The 12,651-nt window shown below is 44.6% G+C and overlaps 1 protein-coding gene across 8 annotated transcripts in view; it reads right to left on the bottom strand.

Annotated features, from left to right (window-relative positions):
* Positions 1-12,651, bottom strand: part of Slc7a1 (solute carrier family 7 member 1) — a 68,037-nt gene that overhangs the window by 28,682 nt on the left and 26,704 nt on the right. For 5 of the 8 annotated variants that reach the window (XM_074043627.1, XM_074043630.1, XM_074043625.1 and 2 more), the window contains one exon: positions 8,076-8,169. The exons of 1 other annotated variant lie outside the window; for it this stretch is intronic. The gene's annotated coding sequence lies outside the window, so the exon portion shown is untranslated. Of the gene's footprint in view, positions 1-5,541; positions 5,704-8,075; positions 8,170-12,651 lie in introns of all 8 variants that reach the window. 2 more of the 8 variants (XM_074043631.1, XM_074043626.1) reach the window with 1 other exon arrangement.

The raw sequence follows: 12,651 nt of genomic DNA, 5'->3' as shown, positions 1-12,651 counted from the left end.
AAAAAGCATCTAAGGGCCTGGGGCACCTACATGACCCCAGGATAAGGTTGCAGTCCCTGGATCCCACACACACCTTGCAGAGGCTCAAACAATGCTCAGGACAAAAGTGTATGTTGGACCAAACAAAAGGGCTGAGCTAGAGCTCTACAGTGTGCCTCTGTGGCTCAGATGCTCTGCTGCCAGTCAACCTCAAGTCCGAGGTTAATAAGCACATCACAGCAACACAGTGAGTGAGCACAGGACACCCACACATTAACTGAGATTTTCTTCATTTGTCATTGTGTCTATAATAAGATGTGCTGTTTTTTAAATCAGAAAACAATAGTAATGACAGCTGTTATCTTGGGGCACCTAACAAGAGATCCTTCACATAATTTATTTCACTTAATCTTTACACCACCTCATCAAGTCGGAGTATTCTAGAACCAAGGAGATCAACGTTGACTATACCTTGGTAGTTCTCAACCTTGGCTGCATGTTACCATCATCTGGGAAGATTTTTAAAAATACAGATCAAATGCCTTCTGTGGAGCTCTCCCAGGTGACTTACCTTAGGGCCCAGGGCCATGAAAGGGGCCACTGAGATCAAGCCTTCCTACCTCCAGAGGCCCCACCTGCCCTTTGATTACGATCTGCGGGGTAGGGGGTGGGTAGGTGGGGAGAGGTGGTGTAGATGACACCATAGATAGGTGGCAAGGACAGTGGCCAGTAGGCAGTACTACATCCACCTCACCAAAGGGCTGAGCCTCTCACACACTCTGTCCCAACACAGTAGACTCAACTTGCTCCTCCAGAGAAAGGGCCACCTCTAAAAGTTCTGCTGTCCCCTCAACAGGATATACAAGATAGTATTTCTAGGAGCTTAACAGGTGCAGTGCCCATAAGAGGTGCTCAGAAATTATCAGCTGACTTCCCTTAAATTCAAGAAAGTACTATCCTAGGATTGCAGTGTACTTGTGGATCTAATGAGAAAATGCATTAGGGGACACAATGGAAAGCAAAATTTGCTGTTCCTCAAATGTAAAGAATCATTATTACTGCCATATTAGTAACCATTAATTCATTGTATTTTTTTTTCTTTTTGATCTCAGTTACAATTTGTGGGTAAGCTGTCTCTGCCTCAGAGAAACAGCAGGCAGGACATCCCAGCCAGCTGAGGGCCCCCATCACTGGGTTTTCACCATCCAGGCTTTGCCATAGATATTGTTCATTCTGTCTACTTCACTGTACTCCACCTTTTCAAGGCTGCTTACCCAAATCAATGAGTGACATGAAAAATGAGAAGCCCACGAAGAGCTAAGTGCACATCACAAACACTGGACAAACCCTGAGAGTCAGTTCCTCCTTAAGGCAGTAGGGTGTGAGGAAACAGTATTTGTGTCTCTGGATGGTGCTCGCCACTGTCACTGGGAGACGCCTTGCACTGTGTGTAGAAACACTTTAGAACAGTAACGTGCAATGTCTCGGGAGCCCAAAGCTCCTGGCTTTTCAAGCACGCTCATTTGAGCGTATATAAACACTCTACAAACTCTGTGGGTGGGGGAATAGGAGGCGCCCAGCACCTCCCAGGGTTAAGATTGATTAACAAGAACCAACCAGAGGCCTGGGTCCAAGGAGCAGGGCATCCATAAAACACACCCATATCAACTGTGAGCACTTCATTTGGACCTGGAAATGGTTACAGAATTGCCTCTCATATCTCAAGATGGAGAAAACGTTTTAAATAAAGTTCTCCTAAGATTAGAACATTGGTGCTTTAGTTTTCTGGGTCTCTAAGGTAAACCAGGCGTTTGGTTTGGCTCCTTCTAGAAATGTTCTCTTTGAAAAAGCACAAGGAAAGCTAGCATTGGAAGGAGAGCAAGACAAAGGATTCCTCAAAACTAATCTTCACTCAACATTCATTGGCAGATACTTTTCTACTCTCTCCTTTACTCTGTCAACCTTCAACAAACCCAGGCAGTTCACCAATGTATACATAGACCTGGGGACTCCTCAGCTCCCAAACTCCTAGAAGTTTCATTCCTCCCCATGTCTTCTCACCATCATAAGCAACTTTGAGAAAAAACCTGGACTTCCTAGAAAATTCGTGGGTTGACAACACAGCCAAAGAACGAAAACTGAAAATTCAGGGGGTAGCTATGGAGCTGACCACGGTGCGGCCCGCAGGGAAAGACCAGTCATACACCACAGCACCAACTTCCTCTCACCCTCCATGAACTTGAGGCAGTGGCAAATGTCGGTCCTCTTTTGAGTACAAGAGGGTGGAGTTTGGATAGCAGACTGTGTTGCCCCAATACATACTCGTAAGTAGCAGGCCAGGGTCTGAAGCTAGATGACCTAATTTCATTCTATGCAGGTGTCAAACTGGCTCAAAACTTTTTTTTAGTACTGGACTTTGAACTTAGGGCTTTGAGTCTGACTCCAGCCCTTTGTGCTCTACTCATTTTAGAAACAGGGTCTTGCTCTATGCCCAGGACGACCTGGACCTAGATCCTCCTATTTTATGCTTCCCACCGTCACTGGGACGACAGGGTTAAGCGACTACACTCAGCTTTTTTTTTTTTTTCACTAGAGATGGCAGTCTCAAAAACTTTTTGCTAGGGCTGGCCTCAAATTATGATCCTCCTGACCTCAGCCTGCCAAATTACTAGGATTACAGGTATGAACTACTGGCGCGTGGCATTTTTGTTGTTGTTTCTTTTTTGTTTTGTTTTTCAGTGCTGGGTTATCGAATCCAAGGCCTCAAGCATGGTAGAGAAGAGCTCTACCACTGATCTATATCCTCAACCTCCTTCATTTTCTTATAGACTGGTGTGCACCACCACACCTGGCTTTGACTCAACTTTGACCATGCTTCCTGTCCTCCACTCCCGACGATTCTAACTGCATTTGTCACTCCATCTGAAATCCTACAAGATTGACAAGGATTAAGTGACAGCCTCTTCTAAGTGTGAACACCCTGGAAAATTAAGTTATTATTCACACAGTAGAGAACGTGAACTCTCTCCAATCCCCTCCAGTTGTTGACCAAAACTCCCTGGCTTTGAAGCTTTACTTGGGACTGAGAAAAAGTGGGTTATTTCTGCTAAATGATCTACCTGAGGCTCTGGTGGAAAATTCCAGAAAACATACAGATAGCAGAGGTTTGGAAAAGGTATGTGGAAGAAAGAGCTAGATAAGGCAGGTAGATTAAATATGATGTTGAAGGTAACATGTCTCTGGCAAAAGTGGGGGAAAGTACCAGAACAGTACATGTAGTGTCCCCTAAAAAACAATAACAAAAATGTATACAAAGGATTGTCTAGGGGAGTGGAGACAGTTGTCTCTGAAAGATTATGAGTGTCTTTTATTTCCTGCATCTTGACAATTTGTTCCTGTAATGAGCGTGAATTGCTTCTAAATTAGACAAAGGGAATCATTTTAATGAAATCAAAAGCAGGGCAAATGGAAGCCACGAGAGTCCAAAGGCAAGTCCAACCCATCCAAGAGTCTAAGAAATGTGGGTAACTAGGTACATGGAGTTTCATTATGCTATTCTCTGTGTTTGTGTGTTTTTGGAAATTTCCAAACATTAAAGAAACTCATCTAGGGCTAACCCAGAAAGCACTCAGGAAACTCTACTACCTACACCATATGCATACCCCACACCTTCATTCCAAAATGCTGTCACATTATTAATTTGACTTTATATATTGACCTGGTTGAACCACACAAAATTGTCCATATTCAACCCGCTCTGTTTTTTGTTGTTATTGCTGTTAGTTTCTTTCTTTCTTTCTTTCTTTTTTTGCAGTACTGAGGGTTAAACTCAGAACCTCAAGCCTGGTAGGCAGGTACTCTACCACTTGAGCCATGCCTACAGCCCTTTTTGCAGTGGTTACTTTTGAAATGAGATTTCACTTTTTTTTTTTTTTTGGTGCTTCCTTGAATAGCTAAGATGTCAGGTACATGCTACTCGTGCCCGGCACTGGTTGAGATGGGATCTTATGAACTTATTGCCTGGGCTGGCCTGGAACTGAGATTCCCCAAACTCTGCCTCCTAAGTTGCTAGGAGTTCAACCACTTTTTATTGGACTTAGAAAAACAGCTAAGAGTCAAGGATCTGTAATTGACAGACTTGGCCTTGCCTCTCTTGTAGCTGTTTTTAGAAATTTCCCTGAGCCTCAATCTGAACAGATGAGGAACTAAGACTAAAAAGCCAACCATTTCTTACACTAGTCTACAGTGGAAAAGTCAACATAAGTTCCACTGAATAGACTTAAGGAAAAAGAACTGGTTCATACACTATTCAAAAAGCTGGTGGCTGGAGAAAGATAAAGAGAGACAGGTGTCATGTTTTTGAGCACATGTTTTTGTGCACTGAGGGAAGCGAATGTTGTTCCTCTCTGAACCCTCCAGCCTGAGAAAAAGATGTAGCATGGGCTCAGAGATGCAGCCTTCTTTTTGGTAGAGGATCAGTATGTTAGCTTTTAAGCACGGTATTTTAGTTAGATTAATAAAGCACCTTTGCACAAGCAAATGCCATAACCTTTCATATTTACCTGCCATTTGTTCCTGACCCTGCTTTTTCCTCAAAGAGCCCTGCGCACAGGCAACACGCCCCTGGTTACCATGGAAATTATCTACATGGTATAGGTCAAGCACAAATAATCCCTACGCAGGAAATGCCACATTCATGGTAGGTTTTCCTGTCCTGTAACAACCATACTTCACCGGTGGCCAAAATTTCAGACACTCAATGCAAAAGGAAAGAGCATTTATAATCTGAAAGTAACATCACACCTTCTGACGCAGTTCACCACCTTGCCTGTCTGTAGTCCGCAATACCTACCTGCCATCTTCCCAGGCACAAGGTTTCCACGTAATACACTCAGAGCAGATGTCCAACAATGTGGTGACAGAATAGCCTCAAATAGAGAGAACAATGTGATTCCTTTGCCTGAAATTCCTTTAAACGTATGGGAAGTAAATGGGCAATTACAAGGTCTTCGATCAGAATGCTTGACTGAATGAATGACCAAAGATCAGGAGACACCAGAGGACCAGGTGGAGCCAGAGATAAACACAGCAACCCTGGATGCCTAGAGCTTAGAGTTTGCTTCAAACCCAGAAACATATGCAAAGGTGATGGGATGTCACTCCCAGGGGTAGGTCTTGTATCAAGGATCCACCTTGCTAGCAACCCCTCCATACTGGCTTGAAGTGAGGGACCATGCTAAGAAAGCCCATGTAGCAAGAACTACATGAGGCAACTAGGAGCTGAAGTGGACTCCAGGGCAGCCAGGTCAGCAGTCCTATATCATCAGGAAATGGATGTGGCCAACCACTGAGGGAACTGGAAAGTAAATTCTTTCCCAGTTGAGCCTCCAGATGGAAACCGAGCCATGGTCAGCACCTAACAACTACAGCCTCATGGACCCCAAGCCCAGGACCCAGCTGAGTCGGGCTCTGACTCCTGGCATGAGGAAACTGAGAAAATAGATGTGTGTTGTTTTAATTCACAACAATAAATAATTAAATATGTGGTCCAAACACTCATACCTGATAAGAAGTGAGTTTGCACTCATTCTCTCTTTAAACCCTCATGGAATTAAAAAAAACAACACAAAAAACAGAGCCTCCATCTCTCTTTAAGGGTCTCTGCCTTGACAGGAATGCCTCTTGGCGTGTTGAGTTTTTTGGGTTTTCTCCAAAAAGTTTTAGCTGAAACAAAAGGAAAGGATGATTTGAAGGTGCATTAATATAGGAATTTCCCCCAAAGGTGCCTGCTTCACTTAGCATCTAACAGTATAGCTGTGTGACCCAAGGCAAGTTTCTTATGCTTTCTAGGTCTCAGCTATCTTATGCTGATAATGATTTGAAAATAATTTCCTCCTTCTGGAAAAATGACATACACTAAACAGCTGTTATTTCATTTTTTAAAAAGCTGTGTCTCTAACCTGGGCCATGGTACTAGGACTTACAGGAGCTACAGAAGACAATGAGACACACATTGTCCCTGTTCTCACAGCTCCCACAGTTTAGAAAGGAAGAAGCAAGCAAGAAGTAACTGCTTATAATTCTCCATCTGCATGACTACTGTGTGCCTGCTATGTGCCCTCCCTCCTTCTGGAGGCTGAGGAAGCAGCAGGAACAGCACAGATGAAGATGCCCGCCCTCATGGCAAAACTTCTCTTGCCATGTGATAAGCAAGGAACACAGGGAAGTTAGGGCAAGACTCTAAGGCCACCGATTTGTCATTGATGGTATCACCTGGCACCTTGTCTCTATCTCTTCTCACAAGAAAGGATGAACGTCAAGGTGGTGAACTACCCCAATGATTCTCACTGTGAATCTCCCATTCAGACAAGGTTCAAGACCCATAGCTAACCACCACTCAAGAGCTCCCCCTACAAGCCGACACAACCCCGAAGAACAGGAGCATTTGATTCAGGCTTTTCCTTCAATGTCAACCTCAGCCCTGTGTTAGGAAACAAGGACCATGTTCTCAGTCTGTGAAGACAGCAGAAACACATCTGGTGGGGGTAGTAGGAGGAAGCACTAAAAATGAACTCTCTCTAATTTAAGTAATCTTACTAACCAAGTACCTAAAATGAAAAGGAAAGAATAGGGTCACAGAGGCTCACATGCCAGGCACACAATGATTCCATCCTGCACAGAGCTTCTTCCCACTTCCCAGCAGGCAAGGGTCTAATTTTGCCTACTGTCTTCAGGAAAGCACACCTGGCAATTTTGCACCTTTGTCTCTGCTACTGGCAAGGCTGCAACAGCCTCATAAACAGGGCGCCTTCTTATAGCCTAATCCTCCGCGTCACTTAGAGCTTATGGGGCCCCTCCTCTTTCCCTCTGAATTCTCACTTTGGGACAGCCTGCTCAGAGTTGCTCATATGTGGCAGAGGTCACTGGCTACTCCCCTACAAAGGCCTCTGACTAAAGACTTGACGTGAGCTGCCAATCCTGATTATGCATGGGCTCCTAATATAGCCCAGACATTAATTCCATGGAATTAAGGATATGAATGGCTATGAGTGACTGTAAGAATGCCCCCTCTTCCTTCTTCCCTCCTCCCCATCAGCCTGTGCTCTATTGCCATCTGAGAAAAAATAACTTAGCTCCATATTTTGTGATGAAAGAAACAGTGACGATAATGAAGTCTCTTGTGCTCAGTAAACCTTTCTAGTTTTATGGAAAAAAAACCCAAATCAATAGCCTTTTAAAGTTTTGGCTTTCTTTGTTGTTGTTGTTTTTTTAAGTAGAACCCCTTTTTCCACATCCCCTGCTAACCAGATTAAAATGAGAGCTACTCTAATTTAAACAGAGAGGGGAGACTAGAGCCTCCCTGGCCAGCCTTGACCTCTCCCTACCCTATACCCCACTCCGAGTGCTCAGGCTCCATGTAACAGGCATGTTACATGACCAGTGTAGCCGCCTGAAACCCAAGGGCAAAACCTGGTAGAATTTTTAAATGAGAGTGAGAAGTTAAAGGAGAGTAAAAGGAATAAGAGCAAGACAAAGCAGTTCTGTAGCAAGAAGGAAACTGGAATCAGGCTTTGACCTTGAGAAATGCAAAGCTTCATAAGTCAAAAAGGCACATGCTCAGCTGATGCACCCTTGTCACTTCGCCTTGCAGAGGAGCCAGAGGCGCAGAGCAGAATGACAAACACTGGCCCAGGAATGGGGAGCAATGACTTCAGGCTGATCTGTCACCCCAGTGTGCCCTGGTGAGTAGGTCTCGGAGCAGAGGACCTTGCCAGTCACAGGCAAGAGTCTGACTGCAAGAAATGTAGGAAGGTAAGAAAAACTGAAATGAAAGGCATCCCTATTTTCTGTTGGGTCAGTAGAGACTGAGAAAAGGGCTCAATGGATCTGAAAAACAACACCCTAGCAATTTAAAAAGGAAGATGGAGCTGGGATATGGCCCAGTGGGGGAGCTGGAGCAGTTGCCTAGCCCTCTCAAGGCCCTGAGTTCCATCCCCAGCACCTCACAAAGAAAAAGATGACATAGGCAGAATGAGTAATGTATTCTAGCACAGAAGAGAAGGTCACCTGCTGGGGTGAAGAAGGAAAAACTATACCTGGAATAGGACGTGTGGACTCAACACCTTCTCACTGAGGATCACCAGGCCTGAGCGAAGACGTGGCGGGAGGCTCCAATGGGGCTTCAGGCTCCTAGAATGCAAGGCAGAGCTGTCAGACGGTTGTTCTAGCCCCAGGGGGACTGGAGTTGAAAAGGCAAGTCAGCAAGGAGAGAAACCTTGGCTGGTTCCTTCAGTCCGACTCAGTCACATAACTAGCCAATGGCAATGGAGTCCTGCATTAGGCACAGTCTGCTGACTAAACGCAGGACTTGGTCCTGCAGTGACAGAAGGAATGGACTGGAAGCACATAGTGCGAATGCAGCCCTCCAGATGCGGGGCACATGAAGTGCTGTGTTCTTTAACTCTTACCATTTGCATTTTCACAGGCTCCTGTGCTCAGCTAGGTGCTGGAGAGGTTTAATGAAGCTGCCCCAGTGTGATCTGCACCAAGTGTGACCCCAGAGAGGATTCTCATTATGCCACGAATGCTCCATATATAAAACAGAGAGAGCTGGGGAACCTTCACTAGTAGCCTCCCAAGTCCCCACACCAGCAAGCCTGCTCTAACCCCACCGACACCTCGGTACATTGGTTCTATACTCCTACTCCATTCCTTCCCACTTGTTATTCTGAAAATGCCCAAACCTACAGAAAAGCTGAAACTCTCCATCTATATATCAGTACTCAACATTTTGTCACATGGAGAGCACCGAGGGGAAAAGATAGGCTCATTCGGTCAGGTTCAAGTCTGAAGCTATGGACAGACCTCCAGGTGCCGTATGTGAGCTGAGTGCCAAGTGAGGATTCCATGCCAGTCCGTCTTGGTGGAATAGAAAGTATCTAGGGACCCAGGACCGGCTTGGGCAATGAGGCAATATTTGGGAGATGACTTTATCAAACACAGGAGAGGGAAACAGACTGCAGAGATGTAGAGACTTGAGTAGGACACATGATAATGGCCCCCAGAGATGCCCATGTCATATAACTGTGCCAGGTCAAACAGTCTGCTCAATCTGCAGAGGGGAAGAAGAAGAACTCATCAGCTGTCCTGGAGAGGGAGATTTCCTGGTGTGGGGACAGGGGGGACTGTCACCGCACAGGTCCTGAGAAATGAAGTGGGAACAGAAGAGCCACTATTAGAGAGAAGGGACCTGAGAAAGACTTCACCAGCTGTCTTTGGCTTTGGATACTAAGGGGACCATGAGCCCAGAGATGCAGGCAGCCTATGGAAGCAGTAAAAGGCAGGACACATTCCCCGTCTAGAGCCTCCACAAAGAACACAGCCCCGCCAGCACCTCTATTTGGGCCAATTCAGACTTTCAGAACGGAAGATGGTTGAGTTGCTGTAACCAACTTTAAAAAAAAAAATGTGGAGCTGGACGCAGTGGCTTAAGTCTAAATAATTCCAACTAATGGGGAGGCAGAGATCAGGAAGATTGTGGTTCAAGTCCAACAGAGGCAGAAAGTTCGAGAGACACCCCCTCCCATCTCAACCAATAAAAGCTGGGTGTGGTGGCACACACCTGTCATCCCAGCTACATGGAAAGCATAAGTAGGAGGATCATACTGCAAACCAGCCCAAGCAAAACCCTATTCAAAAAATAACGAAAGGGTTGGCGGAGTGGCTCAAGTGGTAGAGTGCCTGCCTTGCAAGCGTGAGGCCCTAAGTTCAAACCCCATAACTGCCAAAAAAAATTTTTTGAATAAAATTTTTTTTATTCCTTTTGAAAAGTTTGAAAAAAGTCTGAAAAGTGTCACAGTGCTGGCTAGGAGTGAAGCTAAGCCACGAAAACTAACTACTGTTTTCGAATTTGAACTCAGGGCTTTATACTTGCAAAATAAGTGCTCTACTGCTTGAATCAAATCTCCAGACCATTTTGCTCTGGATATTTTGGAGATGAGGTTTCAAGAATTATTTACTCGGGCTGGTCTTGAATCACCATCCTCCTAATCTCAGCCTCCCAAGTAGACAGGATTAGAGGTGTACGCTACTGGCACCTGGCTTGTACTTCAGTCTTGAGGGGAGGGAGGGCAGTCAAGAGCCACGACGAGGATCTGTCTTTTAGGAGGAATACTCTGGAATAAAAGGGGCAGAATGTAGAAGAGGAACAGCTGACATTGCTGCCAATGATAAAGTGAGCCTGCAAGAAAAGCCAGAATTCTGGAAAACCTGTATCCACCACTGAGATTTTAAAACTTGAGTTTTTCATTTTCTAAAATGACACTGGGCAGAACATTACCAAATATAACTTTTTAAAATATGTACTGAAATGTTGCAACATTTAGAAGACCTACATGATTCAGTAAAGCAAAAATTCAGTGAAACAGAACCATGCATGGGTAAAAGACTGAAGTATATAAAACATCCATTTGTTTTATAACATTTTTATTTTAGAAAACATCACCGATGATGGTTTCAGATTCTTCAGTGGAACCAACTATTTCCTGTCAAGGTTTGGTATAGTATCAAAAAAGAATATCCACAAGCATTTAAAAAGGCTACTGTGGGCTTTAGGGTGGCTTAGTGGTAGAGAACCACCATGCACAAGGTACAGGAGAGAAAGGGAGGGAGGAAGGGAAAGGCCAATGAAGTAGTTCTCCTTTCTAAGTGCACACTGCCTGGGAAGCCATATTTTCTTTATATACTTTAGCAAAAACAACGTATCAAAACTAATTGGGTGCAAAAGCAGATGTAAGGATCTAGTTGTCTTCAAATAAGCTACACATTAGACTTGTAAATAATGTAAAACAATGCTGCTCTTTCTCATTGGATTTTTTTTTGTTTTGGAAAATTGTCATTTTTCATCAACATGTCATTTATATTAACATAAATGGGCTCTTAGTTTCAGGGTGCTAATTGTTATTTCTAGTTATTCTAAATCTTCACAATTTGAGTGGTAGATGCCAACAGAACCCACATAAGCAGAAGGCTTTGGAGTCCTCAGGAGCCTCTGAAAGAGCACAGAGGGTCTGAGACCCAACAGTCTGAAAACCGCTGCTCGAAGGGCCGCCCAATGAAATGAACGCAGCCGTGCTAATGTACACGGGGTGTCAGGAGCCCGCCATGGGGTCTCTGGCTCGAGTCAAATTTTCCTGTCATGATATAAAAGCAGTCAATGCCAGGAGTCATTCCAGGATGAATGCATCAGGATTAACAGGGCTGGAATGAACAGTGAGTAGCTTCATGAGAACTGCGATTCCTTCATCCAAGCATGTCCTGACAGTCCATTCTAATTCTCCAGATTTGACCACTCCTTTGTTGAAGGCAGGATAATGAAAATGTTATTCCTCATAGGCAAAGAATTTATTTGCATTATATGCCACACCCAGGAAAATAATGTGCATAAAATAACTGAAAACATCAGCAAGCATGCACACGGATCAATTCCTAAGTCAAAAGAAGTCAGATATTTCCAGTAAGTACAGATAGGACCCAGCAAAAGTGTCTTTTATTTTATTTAGCATAAAATAACATTGGGGCAATTTACATAGCTGCCTTTCCTGCGAGCGAGTGCTAGAAACTGGGGGTGTACCAGTAAACTAACAAGACCAAACCCATGTCTTTGAGTAGGTTACTCTGGGTATTGGGAACACCTCTGAAAAATAAAAAATGGCTGAAATACTAACTGGAGGAGGCACACCCCAATCTCCTAAAACAATTATGTGGAATAATGAGGAGTGGGGCCTGGGCAAGGACCCCAGGACTAACCTCCGAGGACTCGCAGCCGGAGGACTTCCTGTCCCTTCCCATTTATTACCTGCCTGCAGACATGCCAGGAACTGGTGACTCTGAAAGGGCTGCCGGAGCACAGGAAAATAGGAGGGATCCCCTTGGTCCTTCAGTTTTCCAGTCTTGTAATGCTGTGCAATGGTTTTGATTTCCAACGTCCCCCAAAAAGCCCATGTATCAAAAGTGTGGTCCTCAGCCTGTAGTAGAACTGAGGGTGCTGAACCCTTTAAGAGGTGGGGCCTAGTGGGAACTCTTCTGGTCCCTGGAGGCCTACGTTTGAAGGGGGCAGGGGACCCCAACCCTGTCACTTCCTAGCCATGAATTGAGCAGTTCTACTCTGCACAAACTTCTACCCTCTTCACAGGCCACAGCAACGAAGCACATCCATCGTGGACTAAAACTTCTAAAACTTGAGCCATACACCTTTCTCTTTATTTCTTTGTGAATGGATTATATTTGTTACAATAATGCAATCTAACATTTAGACTTACCTAGACTCTTATCAACTGAAATAAACTCAAAAGGAGCAGGTTTGGACATACCAGAAACCAAACTCTTTTACCTGTCACGCTACAACTGATCCACCCTTCCTGACTTCTGTACTTATCACACCACCACACACTCCTGCTCACCAGCCTCTCAGTGATAAGTGTCTCACATGACGACAGTGGCTTTACAGCTGCCATTCAAGGCTCCCCAGGCAAACACACACTCGATTTCAGTGCCTACTTGACGATGTTAGCATCTTGGCTCCTCTAACTTCTATTAGTTTTCGTATTGACAGATAATACTGCACATTTACATCTACTTGCAGCACATATTTTGAAGTACATTGCACATTGT

This window comes from Castor canadensis, chromosome 10 (genome assembly GCF_047511655.1).
Source record: "Castor canadensis chromosome 10, mCasCan1.hap1v2, whole genome shotgun sequence".
Classification (NCBI taxonomy): domain Eukaryota; kingdom Metazoa; phylum Chordata; class Mammalia; order Rodentia; family Castoridae; genus Castor; species Castor canadensis.
The sequence above is the reverse complement of the archived record's forward strand: the minus strand, read 5'-3'. Positions and strand labels throughout refer to the sequence as shown.